Source organism: Podarcis raffonei, chromosome 10, assembly GCF_027172205.1.
Source record: "Podarcis raffonei isolate rPodRaf1 chromosome 10, rPodRaf1.pri, whole genome shotgun sequence".
Lineage (NCBI taxonomy): Eukaryota > Metazoa > Chordata > Lepidosauria > Squamata > Lacertidae > Podarcis > Podarcis raffonei.
The window spans coordinates 17352994-17374225 of NC_070611.1; the positions used below are offsets into that span (position 1 = coordinate 17352994).

The following is a 21232-nucleotide window of genomic DNA, read 5'->3' on the forward strand; positions in this document are numbered from 1 at the left end:
GTGGGATGACAGAAAATGGGAATGGAACAGCAGACAGCAGGGAGTAATGATAAATTAATAAGAACCAAGGCAAAGCTATGTGGACATCGTGACTGATAGTATAACAGATTGCAATGGACCATGGAGTATTGGGATCCCTGCTGTGACCTGTACCTCTGACCTAAAAAGAGGAGAGTTGCTTTCTGAGAGAGGATGGGAAAGGACTACTATCTGGGAGCAGGTCTGTGATGGCTCGCGTCAAACAGAGTATCTGTGGTCTCGACTATTTGTGGTTGAATAATACCCTTGTGAAAGATGCCCATCCTCTTCCCAGGGACTGAATATATTTTAGATCTGCTTGCTAATGCCTATGGGTTCTCTACTTTGGATCTGGCAAGCAGCTACTGGCAAGAGGAGTATCTCCTGAAGACCAACCCACAACAGTAATGTTCTGGGACATTTCAAAAGTGGTGCTGGCAGATCTAAAGGGTTCCCTCTTGCCTGGTGGACTTGATGATATGATTGTAAATGGAAGGTAATTTGAAGAACAACTGCAGAAAATGAAGGCTGCACTAGAGAGGGAAACCAGCAAAATGCAATTTGTGCTATGGCAAGGTAAAGTACCTATGCCATACATGATACTGTATGTATCCTGACAAAGTATGATCCATTCAACACGGCACTCAAGGGCTGGGGTATGGGAGTTTGCTAGTTTAGATTGTGTAAAACCATGTGGACATTAACTGGATAAATTGTGGCAGCCACAGGAAGGAAGGAACTGGGGTTTTTTAGTGGTTGGGTGGCAATGACTACATAGCTCTTTGCTCTTAGACTAAGAAGCAGAAGCAGAAATATTCAAGTTAAGCATATATAGCACACTCACTTAGCCTGCATAATTTATTCAGGCCTCAGAATGCAGCTTATTTTAACACAGTATTCAAACATTTCTTGGTTGTTGTTTTAAACCACAGAGAACGCACGTCCCTGTCTTACATCAAGCCATGTAAGTACACACTGAGGGCCCCTAAAATAAGGGAAAAATAACTTTCCTTTCTTCTTCTGAATTAAATTTTAATTACATTTATAAAAATCACATAGCAAAAAAACAAAAACAAAAACCCAAGAAATTCCTCCAAATACAGAACCTTATAGGTAGTATTTTGCTTCAAGTTCTGTTCAGATGTTTCTTTAAACTGCTCTGAACTGGAAAGCCAGCGATCAAGATACCCAATTTGTTTGTCTTCAGCTAGAAAGTTAATGGTGGAAGCGTGCTATTCCAGCAATGTGAAAAATCATACTTTTCATAACTGTGCACAGTACATTTGCAGATGCCTGCTATGCTTTGCCTTGCCTGCATACATATGAGATAAAAACATACCAGATTGCAACAAAAATATTCCTCAGTTTTTGTGTTCGTTTCTCTGCCACTGACAGAAGGCTAGAGTTTTGTGCTGGTATTAAGCACTAGCTAACGTCATCCATACAGCTGTTGACAAACATCCCATCAACTCCCACTATTAAGTTCCATGTTTTGAACATCTCTAATCTTTATGCTCCAAATGCATGCATTCTTGTTACTTAAGCTTTTTTTTTTTGCAGAGATTATGACACAGTGCAGATAAAACACTGCTACATGCCCCTATACTCCCACAGCCAGCAATAAAAGTCAAAAAGCAAAAGAAAACGTGGTAATCAGCCTAATAATGTTTTTAGATAATTAAACTGGGCTTGTTCCTAGGCTATTTGTAATATCCCAAAGATGCCTCTTTAATTGACTTCCAAATGACTGTGCAAAGGAAATTAATATTTTTATAATCTGCAGTCCACATATGCACAGTTAAACATGCTACACTTTACATAACTTATCTTTAAAATGTCTATCATTCTGAACCCAGTGTTTTCTGTTTTTAAAAGAATTAATATTCCTTGGCAGGTCTGACATACTATCAAGCTTTTCAACAGGGAGAAGTACTTACGTTCTTCTCTGGTTCTTCTTTCACTTCACTTAATTTTCCACAGGTAGCTTCTTCTTTTATTTTATTTTTTACCTAAAAAGGGGGAAAGGAGCATTATTATTTTTAGTGCACTGTTATAAGCACTTCTTTCTTTTTTTCCAGCCCTTGCCAATTCCATTTTTCAGAACAGAAAACATTTTTCACATTAAATATCCCAATTAATAACTATTTGTCAGGGTCAGAAGCTGTTTCAGACTCCAACTGTTCTGGTAAAAAGATCTTATGAGCAAGGCCTTGAACCAGTGCTGCCACTCAGGTCAGCTGCCTTGCATGGACCAGCAGCAGTGTAACTCATTTCATTGTTACTTGAGATTTTCTTTCTCAGCTTGCCCAGTTAAGAACTCAAACCTAAACAAAGCACTTCCTTTTGAAGAAAGGTTAAATAGTTGTCGAAATTTAAATCACATTTATATCACACGACCTTTCACACAGATTTAAAGGTAAAGGGACCCCTGACCGTTAAGTCCAGTCGCGGACGACTCTGGGGTTGCGGCGCTCATCTCACTTTACTGGCCAAGGGAGCCGACGTTTGTCCGCAGACAGTTTTTCGGGGTCATGTGGCCAGCATGACTAAGCCGCTTCTCGCGAACCAGAGCAGAGCACAGAAACGCCATTTACCTTCCCGCCAGAGCAGTACCTATTTATCTACTTGCACTTTGTCGTGCTTTCGAACTGCTAAGTGGGCAGGAGCTGGGACTGAGCAACAGGCGCTCACCCCGTCGCGGGGATTCGAACTGCCGACCTTCTGATTGGCAAGCTCAAGCGGCTCAGTGGTTTAGACCCCAGCGCCACCCGCGTACCTTTGCACAGATTCAGGTGCTCTCAAATCAAGCTGGAGAATACTTTTCAATATCCAAAGAAGGCAGACTCGGAAATGACCTACTAAAATGAAGGCCAAGCCCAGGTTTTATGCTAAAGTAACCTTCCATTGATTTCAGTGGGCCTCCTTCTCCTATCTGTGGTCTGTGTGTTTCCTAGTTTTAAACCTCTGCTACAAGATTCTTTTTTAATATGAGTCACAAGAGTTTTTTCAGTGTTTTATACCAAGCAACCAGGAAGATATTGGATGCTCATTTTGTGTGTGTGTTTTTGTTTTGTTTTGTTTTGCTGCCAGCTAATGAAGTGCTTGTACAGGAAACATTCACAGCAGGGCTTGCTTGTACAGAATTCCCTTTTGGCATTCCAAGTGTAGCAAGAATCTTGGGGCACAGAACAACTCAATGCAAGCTGGAAGGTTACCTTAGCATAAAACCTGGGCTTCCGTCAAGTGTGCTAACCTAACTCTGACATATGCATCTCCAAGACAGTTTATCACTCTCCTGTCATATTCTTTACACTACAGATTCCTTGAGGGCAAAGAATTAAGGACACAGATGGCACAGCAATCACGACTATTTAAATACCTAAGCAGTCCAGCAATTCTCAGGACTTGGGTAACTGGAAGGCTTACTTTCGACTAATGACTTGGACCTTCTTCTTCTTCTCCCTTTGGAGAACTACTGCCACTCCACGCAACAATGCCAGCAGCATTTTATTCTGGCACTGAGAAAATCAAGTAGCATATGGATTCTCCAAAAGGCATTTCCACAGGACTAGCCTGTATTATTTGATTTCCAAACTTAACTCCCCCCACCCAAAAGAGGTTATTTGAAAAAAAAAATCAAACAAAGTGGCATAGAGGTATCAAGTAATATTTTCTAGAGCACAAGGGCATTTTGGAAGGAACAAGTATCTAGAACCTGTTGAAGTGGAGTCAACTTGCTGCAGTCAATTCATACTTTCAAGCAACAGTTCTGCTTTGCTGCCTCTAGGTCAGCCTTTCTCAACCTTGGGTCCCCAGATGTTGTTGAACTACAATTCCCATCACCCCTAGATAGCAAGGCCAGAGCTCAGGGATGATGGGAGTTGTAGTCCAACAACATCTGGGGACCCAAGGTTGAGAAACACTGCTCTAGATAGACCTATGTAAAACAGCAGCCATATGAGGATGTAACACATAGAAAGAATGGGTCTTTCAGCAATAGCAGGAAAAAAGTTCTATGTTGATCTACTGCTCAGGTGCATGTTGTGGTCATATACAGGTAGAAGGGAAATTAGTTTTATAACTTGCTCTTTTTTGCAACTTGACTCCTCTTTTCCCCCCTCTCCTGCTACCCATAAATTAAAGAAAGCAAACATAAAGCAGTAATGCTCCAATCATTAAAATGCACATCTTGGGTTGGGGTATTGTTTAGGGTGTTTTTTTTTTTGGGGGGGGAGGGTTGTTGCCGCTATGGATATTATTATTTTTGTATCTTTATTTTTAGATTTTCTGTTTTATGTGGAAATTGTTTGGTTGTATATATGTTGACGTATTTTATTTATTGCTCATGATTTTTGGTGTATTTGTAATGGTTACGAGCAATGTTTTAACTATGGAGAAGTGGCATGAAAGCAAAACAATGTATTTATGCATTTATTCATGTAGAAGTCACATGTGAAGAGAGACATGGGCATCTGTATTCCACACCCATTGTTAGTCACACTTGCAACAGATCCCTTAATGTCAGCGAACTTGTGGATTGATTTCAGTGGGCATACTCTGAAAATCACTAGTCTGTAAAGGGACCCCTGACCATTAGGTCCACTCGTGACCGACTCTGAGGATGCAGCACTCATCTCACTTTATTGGCCAAGGGAGCCGGCACACAGCTTCTGGGTCATGTGGCCAGCATGACAAACCTGCTTCTGGCGAACCAGAGCAGCGCACGGAAACGCCGTTTACCTTTCCGCTGGAGCGGTACCTATTTATCTGCTTGCACTTTGACGTGCTTTTGAACTGCTAGGTGGGCAGGAGCAGGGACCGAGCAATGGGAGCTCACCCCGTTGCAGGGATTCGAACCGCCGACCTTCTGATCGGCAAGCCCTAGGCTCTGTGGTTTAACCCACAGCACCACCCGCGTCCCTTATAATCACTAGTCTGTACATGCAGCCAAAAACTGCCCTATAAAGAGTTAATTGACCCTCAATCACTCAGAGCAAAACTGAATAAACACAGTGGAGTGGAATCATAACAGTAACAGCAGCAGCAATAATAATAATAATATGAATAGTATCTTTACTAATTCTCTGTTGTTGGAATTGAGAGAGAATTAAGAGCCTCGGACGTGAGATCCCCAGGCTGAGAGTAGATTGACTGATGGACGATTATTGGGGATTGGAACCGAGAAAGGGGTGGGGTGGAGTTTGGGAATCCAAAGGGTGCATAATTATAATTTGTTTTGCTTTTATTTTGTTTTGTTATTTGTATGAGAATTGAGGAAATCATGGAAGGGAATTTAGGTCGACTTTAGAAAAAGGCTTTAAGAATAAGCACAGATGTATAATTATTGATGTTTATAAGTTAAAATTGGTTTTTCTAAAATGAATGAAACATAAAAAGGTTAAAAATTGGGGACAAGAACTTGTTGAACCAACAATTTGAACTGGAATACAAGAGGGGGATGTGTGGGGAAGTCAGGGAAATATGTCATTGAAAATAAGGACTTTGAATTTTATGTGTTTTTTAAAAAAAATTGTTTCGTTTTCTTTTTTGTGTTTTTTTATTTTTTGATGTATTATAATGGAAAAATCTTAATAAATATCATTTTAAAAAAAAAAGCTTCTCTGTTGTTGGACAAAAGGTCTACTACCTAACACTGGGGAAATAAGAAAGACCTTATCAAAATACAGTGACCGTCTGCTGCTTATTAGAGGGGGTGGGGAGAAGGTGAGTGACAAAAACTTCGATAAGGCATAGCTAAGAGCCCTTTATCCTCTTAGGACTACATACCTGCCTGCACAGCAATGATAGCCTGGAAGTCATAGCATTCTATCAGAATAATTTCCAACCTACTGGGTAATTCTAAAGGTAAAAGCAAAACCCTTTATTGCTTTTTTTGTAATCTGTTGCTCCTGTGACTTCCAGTGCGGTTTACATTATTATTATTATTATTATTATAGTTCACAGTCTCAGATGACTACGTCCAGTCTGCTTTCAATTTGGGAAAAGTCATGTAAAGAACATGCTCTTAACTCCAGTTCGCTAGTTCGTTATTTATTTAAAAACTGTGAAGTGCCCAAAGAGAAACTAGTAGTGAATAAAATTAAATTGCAAGCTGTGAATATGAACACAAAAGAAAACTCAAGAGAATCATGCAGTCTAAAGGTTTTCATTGCCAATTTGGTCATTTAAAAACAAACAAACAAACAATATGGTATGCCTACGGTTGTTGACAAATCCTAAGGAAACAAGGTGTAAACACAGAGTTGATTGAGAAGAAGCCTAAGGTGATTTCACAGTGCATATGGTGGAGCTTGCAAGAATAGTCTTGCTCTCTTGTGAAAAAACGAACTTCTTCTCATAACATACTCCACACAAGAGGTTTTGACATAAAGGTCCTTGCAAACCTTCCAAGTGTCCCTATTTTCCAGGGACAGTCCCGGATTTACAGAAGTCGATCTGGTTTCTGATTTGATCCTGCAATCTCCCACTTTTCTTTAGGATGTCCCTATTTTCATCGGATAAATATTGGAGGGTATGGAGTTATATGACCCTCAAGCCAAGGAGATAAGTAACTATACAACCTTTAGAAGACATCTGAAGGCAGCCCTGTACAGGGAAGGTTTTTTTTAGTGTTTAATTATGTTTTTATATATATTGGAAGATGCCCAGAGTGGCTGAGGCAACACAATAAGGTGGGTGGGGTATAAATAAAATAAAATACTAATACTAATAATACTAATGTTGGGTTTGCTTCATGTTACGTTTTTTCAGGTTGCGTCCCACGGCGACCCGGAAGTACTAGAAAGGGTTACTTCCGGGCTTTGCCGCTCACACATGAGCAGTAGTGCTAAATTGCACTTGGTGCATGCACACAAGCACCAAATTGTGCTGCATACCTGTGCAGATATGGCGCTTCAGGTTGCGGGCTTTTCACGTTGCGAACGGGCCTCCGGAACAGATCCTGTTCGGAACCAGAGGTACCACTGTACTAATACTTATTATTATTATTATTATTGAATAGGACATCCCTATTTTCATCAGAAAAATTATGTATGGTATGGGATTGGACTTGCATTTTGCAGGAGTATGTGCATGTGTTTTACATGACTCAATAAGCTTCTCAGATAATTTTGCTTGACCCAGGAAAGACAGCAGTACCTCTATGGCATCTTTCTCCAACTTTGGATCCCTGTATGTTACTAGACAACAACTCTCACCTTCCATGACCAAATACAGTGGTACCTCGGGTTAAGAACTTAATTCGTTCCAGAGGTCCGTTCTTAACCTGAAACTGTTCTTAGTCTGAAGCACCACTTTAGCTAATGGGGCCTCCTGCTGCCGCCGCACCCCTGGAGCATGATTTCTGTTCTCATCCTGAAGCAAAGTTCTTAACCTGAGGTACTATTTCTGGGTTAGCGGAGTCTGTAACCTGAAGCATCTGTAACCTGAAGTGTATGTAACCCAAGGTACCACTGTATGTTACTGGACAACAGCTCCCACCTTCCATGACCAAATACTGTGTTAAGATTATAATACTGGCAGGAATACAAATGATTAACCTGAATCAAGAGGAAACCGAACAACCAGCTCTCCAGGTTGAAAAGAAAAGCAACTCTCTGTTGTTCTTTTGCCCCATTGCCCCATCTCCTGCTGTAACTTTTTGCAGTCTTCAAAAATGAAGAATAAAAAAAAAATAAGACACGAACAAGACCAAGATGAACAAGTAAAGCCACTGTTGCCAAATAACTTGGTGGAGGATCAGAAGGAACTGTTTCTGCCTATTAATATCAAAATGTGGGAAAGTTTACTTTAAGTGTTTACATCAACCGATACAAATACTTGATGCAGGCAGGAAAGACATCGCAGAACTCAGCAGGAACCATTCTCTCTCGGGTTTGTGTATGTGTTTGTTAGAGGGCTGTGTTCAGACTTAATCGCATCTTTTCTTTTCTTTTTACACCATATTTTCCAGTTGGTACTATATATCTAAAGTACAGCCATTAACTACTACCTCAGGGGCAGAACGTATACTGAAATTGTGCTATCATCATTATTTTCGTATTATGGGTCGTGTGTCTGAGAGCTTTTCTCCCTCAAAAATACACCAGTATTTGCTCTATTACATTCATCTCCATCTCCATGTAGGTGAAGGGGTTATCACAAACATGGTATTAGCTCAAAATCCCCAGCCCAGCCCAGCTCAGATAATCAATCTGCAGGAGCTGGGATTTGAAAAAAAAGGATCCCATGCAAAACTGGAACCTTGCCGTTCCAGATATGCTCAGGCCCCAATGGAAGATGAACAATAAGTGATTTCTAAAATACTTAGTATAGCTGGAAGATACTATTTTATGAAGCATTTTAAATGGCCTGTGTCAACCTCCCAAAGCATTTTTATCGCAGAAGTGCACAGAGAGCCTTAGAAATGGCATGTGACTATTTTTGTAATGTAATAATAAAAATAATAATAATTTTTTTATTTGTATTCTGCCCTTCCTGGCCGAGGCCGGGCTCAGAGTGGCTAACATCATAAAAACAACACAATATGCATAAAAACAGACATCAGTTAATTAAAATACATCTTAAAATTAATTCAGACAAGTTAAAATCTGGGCAGGTGGCAATTATCAGGTTGGAACTGAGAGTGGTTAATACTTGCCAGGACCAACTGTTTCCACTGATCATACAAGGACCTGTGAGCGGGTTGGGGGCCTCCTTTGGGCTTGTTTTATACAGAGGAAAGTAAGTCAAACTGCATCTTGCCCAAAGGCCTGGAGGAACATCTCCGTCTTACAGGCCCTGTGGAAAGATGTCAAATCCCGCAGGCCCTGGCTCTCTTGTGGGAGAGCATTCCACCAGGCTGGGGCCACAGCCAAAAAGGCCCTGGCTCTAGTCAAGGCCTTTGTTCAAGCAATGTTGCACAAAACAATGCCACTAACTCCTCTTGTCCAGTGCCACTTTTGATTTAGGGGTGGACACGGGTGGTGCTGTGGTCTAAACCACAGAGCCTAGGGCTTGCCGATCCGAAGGTTGGTGGTTCACATCCCCACGGCGGGGTGAGCTCCAGTTGTTCGGTCCCAGCTCCTGCCAACCTAGCAGTTCAAAAGCACGCCAAAAAGTGCAAGTAGATAAATAGGTACCACTCTGGCGGGAAGGTAAACGGCGTTTCCGTGCGCTGCTCTGGTTCGCCAGAAGTGGCTTAGTCATGCCGGCCACATGACCCAGAAGCTGTCTGCGGACAAATTTCGGCTACCTTGGCTTATAGAGTGAGATGAGCGCTGCAACCAAAGAGTCATTTGCGACTGGACCTAACGGTTAGGGGTACCTTTACCTTTACCTTACATTCATCTGACTGTAAGGCAACCTTCCTAATGTTTACCCAGGATGGGGATAGAATGGAGATAGTAAAAAAGGGCTCCTGGACGGTTAAGTCCAGTCAAAGGCGACTCTAGGGTTGCAGCGCTCATCTTGCTTTCAGGCTGAGGGAGCTGGCGTTTGTCCAGACAGCTTTTCTGGGTCATGTGGCCAGCATGACTAAACCACTTCTGGCACAAGCGTGATGGAAACCAGAGTACAGGGAAACTCTGTTTACCTTCCCACCACAGCGGTACCTATTTATCTACTTGCACTGGCATCATTTTGAATGGCTAGGTTGGCAGGAGCTGGGACACAGCAAAGGGAGCTCACTCCATCGTGGGGATGTGAACCGTCAACCTTCCGATTGTCAAGCCTAAGAGGCTCAGTGGTTTAGACCACAGCGCCACCCGCTCCTCCCAATGGAGATGGTAGCCAGGTTTCTGCAACACACAATGAGTATTTTCTGAATGTTATGCAATAGTATTTTAACCGTTAGATACAGATTTTGCTGTGTGATTTTATTGTACTGAACCTTTTGGAATTTTGTCTATACAGTGGTACCTCAGGTTTCATACACTTCAGGTTACATACGCTTCAGGTTACATCCTCTGCTAACCCAGAAATAGTGCTTCAGGTTAAGAACTTTGCTTCAGGTTGAGAACAGAAATCGTGCTCCGGCGGCGTGGCAGCAGCAGGAGGCCCCATTAGCTAAAGTGGTGCTTCAGGTTAAGAACAGTTTCAGGTTAAGTACGGACCTCCGGAACGAATTAAGTACTTAACCCGAGGTACCACTGTATGCCAATAAAGGTTTGAGATTGATTGATTGATTTAGGGGTGGTTTTCATAGGCAAACCACTACCACATGAGTTCTACATATGGCCAAGCACTTGGCTTTGTTCTAGAGTAGTGTTCTTGAACCTTAGGTCCCCAGATGGACTACAACTCCCATCACTCCAACCCAGCTGGCTGGGGATGATGAGAGTTCTAGTTCAAGAACACGAGGTTGAAGAACATTGCCCTGGCAGATGTGGGATTTTCCTATTTTTTTGAACAGTAGCTTTTGTCTTTTGAAAGCATCCTTGAGTAGCTTCCCACCTGGGATGGGAAGTGCTGTTGGATATGAAAGAGGACCAGTTCTCACAACAGAGTTTCAAAACTAGCTGCAAAGCAATACCCATAAGCTAAAAAGGTGTTGAAAAATGTGAAAAATGTGCTATATGTTATATAACTCCCTTTCCTTTTTTTTTAAAAAAAAAACCTTTCAAAACAGAAAATTACACATCATAAAAAGGTCAGGATTTAATATGCTGAGCACTGTGCTGGGCTCATAAGCTGTTCTAGAACTGCTTTTAGCAGCAAAGAAAAATTAAAAACTAGATAATACCACCTAGATAATAAGCACTCGGTATTAAACCTACAATCAGTCCACTGGGTAGAGAGCCTTCATAGGTGAACACAAGAAAGAGGAAGGTCAACATTTAGTTTCAAATTCTGGTTTCTTTTCTTTATACTGTACTGCTATTTGTTGGTAGTTAGAATACACTGACATTTACTAAATCTGCTGGTTCATGCTGGTGTGCATGAACACATGTCTTACACATGTACTTAAAAAAAGGAGAGAGGTAATTTTGGGAAATTACAATGCTACTCTTGGGATCTTTACTGTAGACAACTTGTGCACACAGAAAGAATTGCAGTGGCTACAAATACCTTGTTTGCTTTGATCAATAAGATACCAGTATTAATGTGCTTGCTTCAGAGAACCAGGAATAGCCACACCGTGTTAGAACTATATTTATAAATATTTTATATTTATAAATCATAGAAACATAAGAGTTTGAAGGAATGCAGGATTCTCAGCTAATGCATCCATGACAGATAACCATCCAACCTCTGCTTAAAAACCTCCAAGGAAGGAGAGACCACAACCTTCTGAGGGAGTCTGTTCAGGAAAACCCAAAACAGTTTTATAAAAAGAGATAAAAACAGAAATTCAATAATAGCAGGGTCAGATCTTATGGATCATGGAAAGCCTGGAAAAAAGAATATGTTTTTAGAAGATGTCTGAAGCAACTGATGGACAATGCTTCACATATTTCTAAGAGAAAGGCATTCCAGAGTGGAAGGGCAATGGTGGGAAATGCAATTTTCAGGTCCATATTCTGTGATCTTCTGTAGAGTGCAGAACCATGAATAAAATTTCCCCATGAATAAATTTTCTTACAGTTTTATACAGTGGCCACTAGTCCTTCGGGTAACCTGGACCCAAGTTGTACTTGCCAGGTTGGGAAGTACATTTACTCACAATGGGACTTTATGGGCTGAATTATAAGTGTTGCTTACACTGGATATGATACTGGATTCTGTTAGGTAAGGTACTCTCTTGCTTGTAAATGTCAGGTTTTGTTTTAGTTGCTTATTATTTCAAAAAGAAAAAAGAGTCAGTTCCATATTGTAAAAGAAGTCCATCAATTTTTCCATTTCTGCCGCGGAATCAGAGTCACTCCATAAAACTGAGGCTCCTGACGAATTAGAATGCTGTTTTAAAGCCCAACTGCGGTGAAGCTAAAGTGCTTTTGCCAAGAGTATCCACTGGTTGGGGTTTGTATGTGTGGAAGTGGGGTTGATTGAGGGAGTGTGACCTTGCCCATTGCCAGCCTTGGCCCATTCAGTACTGGTATGTAGCCTTTCGAAGATGAGCAACGAAAAGGAAACACGGACCTCAGAGTTCAATAGGTTCTCCACCCCTGCTATAAATCACTTTTTGAGAATTGTGTGTTTGCAAGTTAATGGCAACAGTGCTATATATTATTACTGCTTTCCCATGATCTGGTAATTTGCGAGTTTTAAGATGATTCCCATAAGCTTGAGCACACCAGCACGTCCATACAGTGGTACCTCGGGTTAAGAACTTAATTCGTTCCGGAGGTCCATTCTTAACCTTAAACTGTTCTTAACCTGAGGTACCGCTTTAGCTAATGGGGCCACCGCACGATTTCTGTTCTCATCCTGAAGCAACGTTCTTAACCCGAGGTACTATTTCTGGGTTAGCGGAGTCTGTAACCTGAAGCGCCTGTAACCCGAGGTACCACTGTACTTAAGTCTTCCCACCACCAACTCAATTCCTGTAGCAAATCAAAGAACAGACCCATATGCTTGAAAGCCCCACAACATCCATTGTACCTTTTTACCTCCACATCTCAAAGCTTATCTATATTATAGTGAATCTCATATAGAAACTTGGATTGTACACTGAAGCCTACTATTCAACAGACACTGTGAATTTCTGCATTTGGCTTCTAGTTTTATTCATTCAGCGTAATTTAGCTTAGTATTATTCAGCACTGTAATTAGGATACCATAAGATTTATGCCTCTAAAAGTCTCCCCAATTGCAATCATATATTATCAAGGAAAGCATCTCTGTGTTATTGCACCATCTTTCTACCTCAGACAATGCAGGAGAGAAATAAGTAGTGAGGAAGGAACATTTAAGGACAGAGTCTGTTGACGGGGCAGGGAGAGGAGGAGAATTTGATTTATATGGAAGAAGACGGTGAGGGAAGTACGCAGTGAAAAGGGCGATAAAGTACAAATAATGGGCAAAACGACAGTCAGTGACAGAGAAATCAGGAACCACCTCAGTGATGGGAGAAAGTGGATGATGGGGGAACAGAGAGAAGTGGCAGCTTGCTAAAAAGATGCAGACAGCTGTGGTCTTGTATTGTGCATTTTTGAAAGATGGGAAAAATTGGTTTACTTCAAATGTCATTCTATTTGAAGCATGTTGGGAGAGGTTGCAGGAAGATCCAGGGCCAAATTAGCAAAATTACACCATCCAAATCTGAATGTTAACAAGTTATTTTTTCTCTCTCACATGGGCTGATACTGTTGAAAGTGGAAGCTTAAAGGATGGTTCTGTTGCTGTGGTGTGTGGATGTGTGGGTGTGTGTTATTGTCAAGATGCTCTGTAGTGTGCAAAATGCTCCCCCATGGAAGCCAGCAACAATTCAACAAGAATATTTAATCACACATATCTTCAAAAAGCACATATATAGCCATCAAAGCGTTTATAGGATTCCCATCCAGGCACTCTACTGGATCAAAACTGCTATAGGTTGTATCCTCAGACTACATGACTTAAATTCTTTACTCTCCCTTCAGAATTTCAGCCACTTTAAAAGCCCAAGTCACCTGCTACCTACATGTGCAATAAAATGAAATTGGCTGCAAGACCCCGGGGTGAAAACTCTTGTTTCTCTTTGAACCAGCAAAAGGTACTCACTTCAAAACATCCATGCGGTTTGACTACATTAATGGGTCTATAAGTTACACTCTGTGGTGGGAAGAAAGTACAGTGGTACCTCGGGTTAAGAACTTAATTCGTTCTGGAGGTCTGTTCTTAACCTGAAAATGTTCTTAACCTGAGGTACCACTTTAGCTAAAGGGACCTCCCACTGCCGCCACACAATTTCTGTTCTCATCCTGAAGTAAAAGTTCTTAACCCGAGGTTAGCGGAGTCTGTAATGTGAAGCGTCTGTAACCTGAAGCGTCTGTAACCAGTGGTACCACTGTAAATTGGCATCGTACTGGTAGATCTCTGGATGGCTAGTGTTAGGTCGACAATAATTTCTGACTTCCAAATTTTTAACAATACCAAAAAACAAAATGGCACCCCCGCATGCACACACACAAAAAAACCCAAATTATACTAATGCAATGGAGGGGAGATAACCAAGAGTAGATTTTGTGTGGAAAGACTGTGAGTTCTGCTCAGTTTTGTTACTAAAAAGCAACAAGACGTTCCCAGCCTGAAATTTCTTTAATGCTAAGAGTATGTGCCTTTTGCACCTTGTCCTGCATCTCTGGTGTCTAGCAAAAAAAATCAAAAGTAGATCTCTCTCACAAGACTAAAGTCTATGTACCACTGAGCTAAGTGACTCTAGCAAGTGGTGACAAAACACTTCATTTCAGGTCCTTGTCACTTAGGTAGGCTGTCAGTATTTCTATGAAGCAGACACAAACCTCCTGCCCTGGCAACAATTCTTTTCTTAAGCACAAATTACATATCATTTAGGCAAGAAACAGTTAACCAAACTGATTTTGCCATCAGCATCTTGTAGGACTTCCCATACATGCAGTGCTATTTTTCTAGAAAAAGAGGGGACAGAACTCACCATGAACACCTCCCTTGTTCTCTTATAATGGCAACAGGTAAAGGTAAAGGGACCCCTGACCATTAGGTCCAGTCATGACTGACTCTGGGGTTGCGGCGCTCATCTCGCTTTATTGGCCAAGGGAGCCGGCATACAGCTTCCGGGCCATGTGGCCACCATGACTAAGCCGCTTCTGGAGAACCAGAGCAGCGCCCGGAAACGCCGTTTACCTTCCCTCTGGAGTGGTACCTATTTATCTACTTGCACTTTGACGTGCTTTCGAACTGCTAGGTTGGCAGGAGCAGGGACCGAGCAACGGGATCTCACCCCGTCGCAGGGATTCGAACTGCTGACCTTCTGATCAGCAAGTCCTAGACTCTGTGGTCTAACCCACAGCACCACCCGCATCCCTTATAATGGCAATAGTGCCCACTTAAAAGGTGCCAGAACTGAGTTCTGGCAAGTGCCTGCTGAAAAAGACCCCTGCCTACATGTACTACACTTATTGAAAGGATTTCCCCTCAATCCAGGTTACAGGCTCAAAATAAATGTTCCTCGTTTATCACATCAAAAATGGAAATGAACATATCAACAAACTTTACCTTGGCAAAAATCAGATTACACTCTGTAAGAGAGTATGTCCCATTCAAGTGGCAAGTCTAGCTGGCAAGAATACAGAAGTGACTCAGGTTACTAAAGAGAACACCTGTTTTAATATTGTGATTCCTTGTTTTCCTAGAGAACATGTACTCCAAAGTATCATCTGAATAAATACCAGCTTTTTATTGGTGCTTGTCAAATGAAGCTGTCAAATGTTGACCATTTTTCTACAAATAACCAACCCGAAAGAAACGAAAGGAAATGTTATCAAGGGGGGAAAAAAATCTCCCTTGAACAGCAAAAAATAATAATTTCCCCTTTCATCTGAAAGCTAAACAAATGTGATTTTTTGCCTGCCTCCATTCGTATGAGCAGCTTCTCATAAAGGGAAAACGATACTTTGTGCAGTTTCCTTAAAAAAAAAAAAAAGGAATAATGGGAAAGCTGAAAGGAAGGGGTTAACTCACCAGGGACAGTCTGTCAAATTCTCGTAACTAATTTACTCTTCCTGTAGGCATGGAAGAAATCCACAGTGGCCACAGACATTCCTCAGTCCTTTCAATGGTGCTCTTTGTGAAATGAATGTTAATGGCCATCCAAAGTGATCCAAACCACAAACAATAAAAACAGTTTAAAAAGTGGCTCCACTGAAATGCAGAGAGCTCTTCTTCCTTGCAGGCTCCCCACCCCTTTCCCCAATTTTCTACTTTTGGTTCTCAATACTTTTTTTTGTACAGTCAGAATTTGTTCTCTGCATAATGTTTATCACTTAACAAAGAACACACGAGTCATCAGTTTACGACCAAAGAAAATCAACCGAAACAGCAATACTTGCAATCCACAGAGTCTGCAAGTTATCTGAATTGAAGATTCGGGAGACGAACTTTCTTAAAGTGGGGGGGACCCCTTTGAACTCTTAAAAATTAATAAATGGTAGGATTTTGATTATTTGTGATGTGAAGGGAGAAATACAAGCTACAGAGTAATTACTGGGCTAGCCAATGCAGAACGACCGGGCCAAGCCAGGGCCATTAAGAAACAATACATTGAGAGCCATTGGCAATGCAAGAGAACTGTCCTCCCCTCCCCTTGCCCTGGGGTGTGAATACTGGGGGTTTGGAAGGTGGTCAAGTTAAGAGTAAGAAGACAGGGAAAGAGATTCCTGAGCAAAGGTTGCTGGGAAGAAGAATAAGGAAGGAAGACTGGGATCCATCTTGGGCAGGTTGGCTGCAGGCTGGCTGGGGGAGATGCCTTGGACTCTAGAGCTGCCCTGCTGTGGGATACAAGCCCCTCTTGAAATGACTGTACTCTAGGATTTGGACTCCCTCCTTGCAGAATGAAGGTGTAAATAGGTGAATAAACTATATTTCTATGACAGCTCTCACAATGTCTCAATTCTCCAAGGGAACACAGACCCTAGGTGCGTGCCTGAAACCCCTTGGAATCTTGACACAGCTCAGCAGAGAGTTGGGGTGGCACCCAACTTTTTTAAACACTGTATTGTTTGTCACAAGACTATAAACTTTGCAACACCCACACCAAACAAATAGGGGCGAGGGGTTGAGGGGTGAAGTGGAGAATTGAAAACCATCTATGGATTGAATGGGATACACAATATAAACCTGTCTACTTCCTGTTTGTCTGTACGTAGACAGTATGTACTTTCTATACAAAGTTGTCAATATTGCCCTTAAGGGAACAGAATCCCCTGGGGATGATAAGTAATTATAGTACAAGTACTCAAAAACAGATGAAGCGGTAAACTACAGTGGTACGTCCAGTTACGAACTTAATTCGTTCCGGAGGTCCGTGCTTAACCTGAAACTGTTCTTAATTAGAAGCGGCACATGATTTCCATTCTCATCCAGGGGAAAAGTTCTCAACTCGAGGTAACTCTTCCAGGTTAGTGGAATTTGTAACAAGTTTGAGCAAACTTTAATCACATAGTAGTAACATACACCTCATTAATCCCACATCTTCTAGTGCCTTAAAGGTTTCCAGCTACAAGATGAGCAATGCCAAAACATTTGCAGTTAACAGCAGCAGTTTGTGCATTTCGCACTTCTGCTTTTGTGTCTTGCTATCAACACATCTTTTGCACAATTGGTATACAGCTTATGTAGGAGTTACATTCTGGAGATCATGCCTAAACCCAAAATCCTGTATACATTGGGTTCAGTGGTGGGTGGAATTGCCAAAGCATTTCCCACTGAATGCCCGCCCCCTTTTAATTTATTTTTTACCATGTTTATAAAGCTGAATGCACACAAGTTAAATGTCCGTAAGTTGTTATAAATGTATTTCAAAAGAAAACAAAGAAAAGGCCATGGAAAAATCAACTAGCCCAGAGGCCACATTCCATTGTGGTTCCCAATTGGTGGTCCACAGGCCCACTCAAGGGGGTCTGTGGTACCATTCACATAACAAAAACTACCACAGAGATATCAACATTTTCAAAAGTAGAGGGTTCATGGCTGGGCTTTTGAAAAACAGGGGGCCTGCAGTACTTAGGTAATTGTGATTCACTGCCTTGTGTTCAACCTTCCAAGGGCCACATGCCAATGGACAGAGCCAGAAGCAAAAGCAGGTGGAGCAACAAATGCAAATCAAACCTTTGTACACACCCACTCACAGCTCTCTCTATCCTACATCCTGTCAGGCAAGAGGAATCTTCAGAGTTCAAGGACACAGTCTATCCAGACAAAATGGTGTACAGCCAGGAAGGGATGCATCCTAGTGACAGTTCTGAGGGCCAAATAGTAAACCTTGGAGGGCCACATCTGGTGCTGCCCTAGGGGGAAAATCCACAGAAAAGCTTCAGGTCTGTTGGCCCTATCATTTCTTGTCACCTTTTAGCTACTTCAGGGTTAGTACACCTGAAGCAGCTCTTTCCATAGATGACTCCTTGGACATTTGAGACTGTATACAAGGTGAGGCACACCTTGGTTTGAATCTTCGTTTTTTGGTTTTGCTTTTTTTAAAATAAATAAATCTATACTACCAATTGCCTGCACATAAGCTGGGACACATGCAAACATGGCATTCAATCAAGGACGACACAAAACTTTTCAGTAAGTAATAAGAGGGTGGTATAATGAAGCACAGATTTGTGGACATATTTAGGCAGGCATTTTTGCAGACTTTCCAAGGTGGCAAGAAGGATCTAATTAGCGCAGAAGGTCAAATCGCTGACATCATTTTTGAAGGCAGAGTTATGCTTTAAGAAGCTTAGATGAAATATGCAAAGCTAATGAAAGACATCCTATCGGACTTCTCACATTAAAGATTTTGCCTGCAGTCACATAAAGGCCTGTTCTGGCATGTGGAGGAAGGCAAGTGTTATGCTGCTTCGTAATTCCCTTTACTAGACAGGGAGGGCTAATCTGAACATGCCCTGCACTGTCATAGAAGAGGAACAAAACTTGGAATAATCCTGTAACATCTACTACTCCTTCATCCATCTTCATAGTAATACCTAGTACAGTGGTACCTCGGGTTACATACACTTCAGGTTACATATGCTTCAGGTTACAGACTCCGCTAACCCAGAAATAGTACCTCGGGTTAAGAACTTTGCTTCAGGAGGAGAACAGAAATCATGCGGGGGGGGGGGCATTAGCTAAAGTGGTGCTTCAGGTTAAGAACAGTTTCAGGTTAAGAACGGACCTCCGGAACGAATTAAGTAGGTAACCAGAGGTACCACTGTACCATTTTACTACATGCATACTATTTCACAACTCCCACTCCACCTTCGAAGTTGCTCCCTCATTCTACCAGACTAGGACAGCGGCACCTCAGGTTAAGTACTTAATTCGTTCTGGAGGTCCGTTCTTAACCTGAAACTGTTCTTAACCTGAAGCACCACTTTAGCTAATGGGGCCTCCTGCTGCCGCCCTGCCGCCAGAGCACGATTTCTGTTCTCATCCTGAAGCAAAGTTCTTAACCTGAAGCACTATTTCTGGGTTAGTGGAGTCTGTAACCTGAAGCGTATGTAACCTGAAGCATATGTAACCTGAGGTGCCACTGTACTAGAAAACAGGAATGGGTGAATCTGTCAGTTCAGGTTTTTCTGTTTCTAATTTTTCCAATATTGTTCGCTTCTCCACGTTTATATCAGTTCGCAATTAAAAACAACAACAAAAAATCCCCATAAAAATTCCATCAAAATATTTGTAATAACAAAGTCTGCAAACATACGCATTTTTGTATGCAATTTCCTCTAATGTACAAACTTCTGCAAAGCAATTTTACCTTAATATGATGCACTTTTTGTATGTTACTTTCAGGAATCTATGTATATTCATGCACATTTTAGCCTTGGTATCTGCATTTCCGTACACATTACTTGACTGGGTTGCAAAATGCAGAGAAGTGTGAATTTCAAAGGATGGCTGTGTTTTGGTTGACATGTTGTTTCTGTGTAGCTTAGGTAGGTAAAAAGGTAAAGGTATCCCTGACCGTTAGGTCCAGTCGCAGACGACTCTGGGGTTGCGGTGCTCATTTCGCTCTATAGGCCGAGGGAGCCGACGTTTGTCCACAGACATCTTCTGGGTCATGTGGCCAGCATGACTAAGCCGCTTCTAACGAACTTGAGCAGCACACGGAAACACCATTTACCATCCCGCCGGAGCGGTACCTATTTATCTACTTGCACTTTGACATGCTTTTGAACTGCTAGGAGCTGGGATCGAACAATGGGAGCTCACCCCGTCACGAGGATTCGAACTGCCAACATTCTGATCAGCAAGCCCTAGGCTCAGTGGTTTAGACCACAGCGCCACCAGCATCCCAGCTTAGGTAAGTAGTTTTGCTTTTAAATGTGAACTAAACTGATTCCCCCTCCCCATCCATACTAGCCAGGAGTGGACAGTAGTAAGAGTAACCTATGCACAGGAAGGGCACTCTAGGGATGAGATGCCTTTGTCAAAAAATCATGCATCTGCTCTAGGATTAGCAGCCTAAATCTTCAACATGAATTGCTAAGGCCCTGATATCAAAGAGCAGCATGTAGAAACAACATGTTCTGTTTCTCTCCTCCCACTCAAGAGTTCATAGTAAGCCTACTAGGACTGACACATGAGGAATTCCTTGGCTGTCTCTCTTGCTTACCTGGAAGGTAAATGCTATCTTAGCAATGGTCCTAAGCCAGAAATTCCTCTCCCTTTTGCTTTTGATCAAGTCAATTCCGTGGCAATTCAACTACTGCTGCTTCTGCAGGTGCACCGGGAGAGGGTGGGGACTCGCTCCTCTTTAGTCTCAGGATTTTTCCTTGGTCCCCTTCCAAAATCATCAGGAATACAAGTGAAAGGAGGAGGGGGAAAAAGGCATATTTCACCCCAGGGCTTTTTCCCTGCTGAAAGAGCAGCTGCAAAGAACAGATGTGAGGAACCTTCGCAAACAATGGCCAGAAGAACGGCTTACAATGGAAAGTGTAGTCAGAATATCTTAAATATATGAAACACACCATTTCTCCCATTCTGACATCCAGTCCTGAGCCCCTTTGTTAAAAAATGAATCACCACTATTCCTGTGGCTTAACTGCTTAACCTCTCTTTGCTGCCTCCCATACTGTTTAGAGCGATAATCACATATAAATTGTGTGTCCGTTTCTACGGTGCGTGTGTTTCATATGGCCAAGCCTCTATAGCAGATCGATCCATTTGCTGTATTTTCCCCCACATTGTAATATTCAACAATGCCATATCCCAAGCTGCTTTCTACCATTGCCTGCTGATTTGCGTAGCATAAAATACATGTCCACATGGCACTGTGTTGCAAAGGGAAAACCTTTCACTTTCCAAATAAAAAGAGAGACATTGCCAATGGCTAAATGGGTGGGGTGAAGGAATCTGTAAGTGAAATTAAATCAATGTATAATCCTACTACAGAACTGAGACAAGTCCTCACACCAGAGTAAAAAGACCATTAGGAATGAATTCCTCTAATAAAACATGTCTAACAGATGCCCCCCGTCCACCAAGGTAATCTTGGAAAATACTGTAATAAGTCTGGTCTAAGGAGTCTCTAATTAGCATCATTCTAATGCAAACTTAAATGTGGTAAGGAGGGTTTTCTTTCATATGTACATGCTTTACACTAATA

The 21232-nt window shown here is 41.8% G+C and overlaps 1 protein-coding gene across 4 annotated transcripts in view; it reads right to left on the reverse strand.

Moving 5' to 3' along the window:
* The window catches only part of PLXNB2 (plexin B2), a 349645-nt gene that overhangs the window by 172352 nt on the left and 156061 nt on the right, over positions 1 to 21232 (reverse strand). For all 4 annotated transcript variants that reach the window (XM_053406823.1, XM_053406826.1, XM_053406825.1 and 1 more), the window contains one exon: positions 1956 to 2027. The gene's annotated coding sequence lies outside the window, so the exon portion shown is untranslated. The remainder of the gene's footprint in view (positions 1 to 1955; positions 2028 to 21232) is intronic.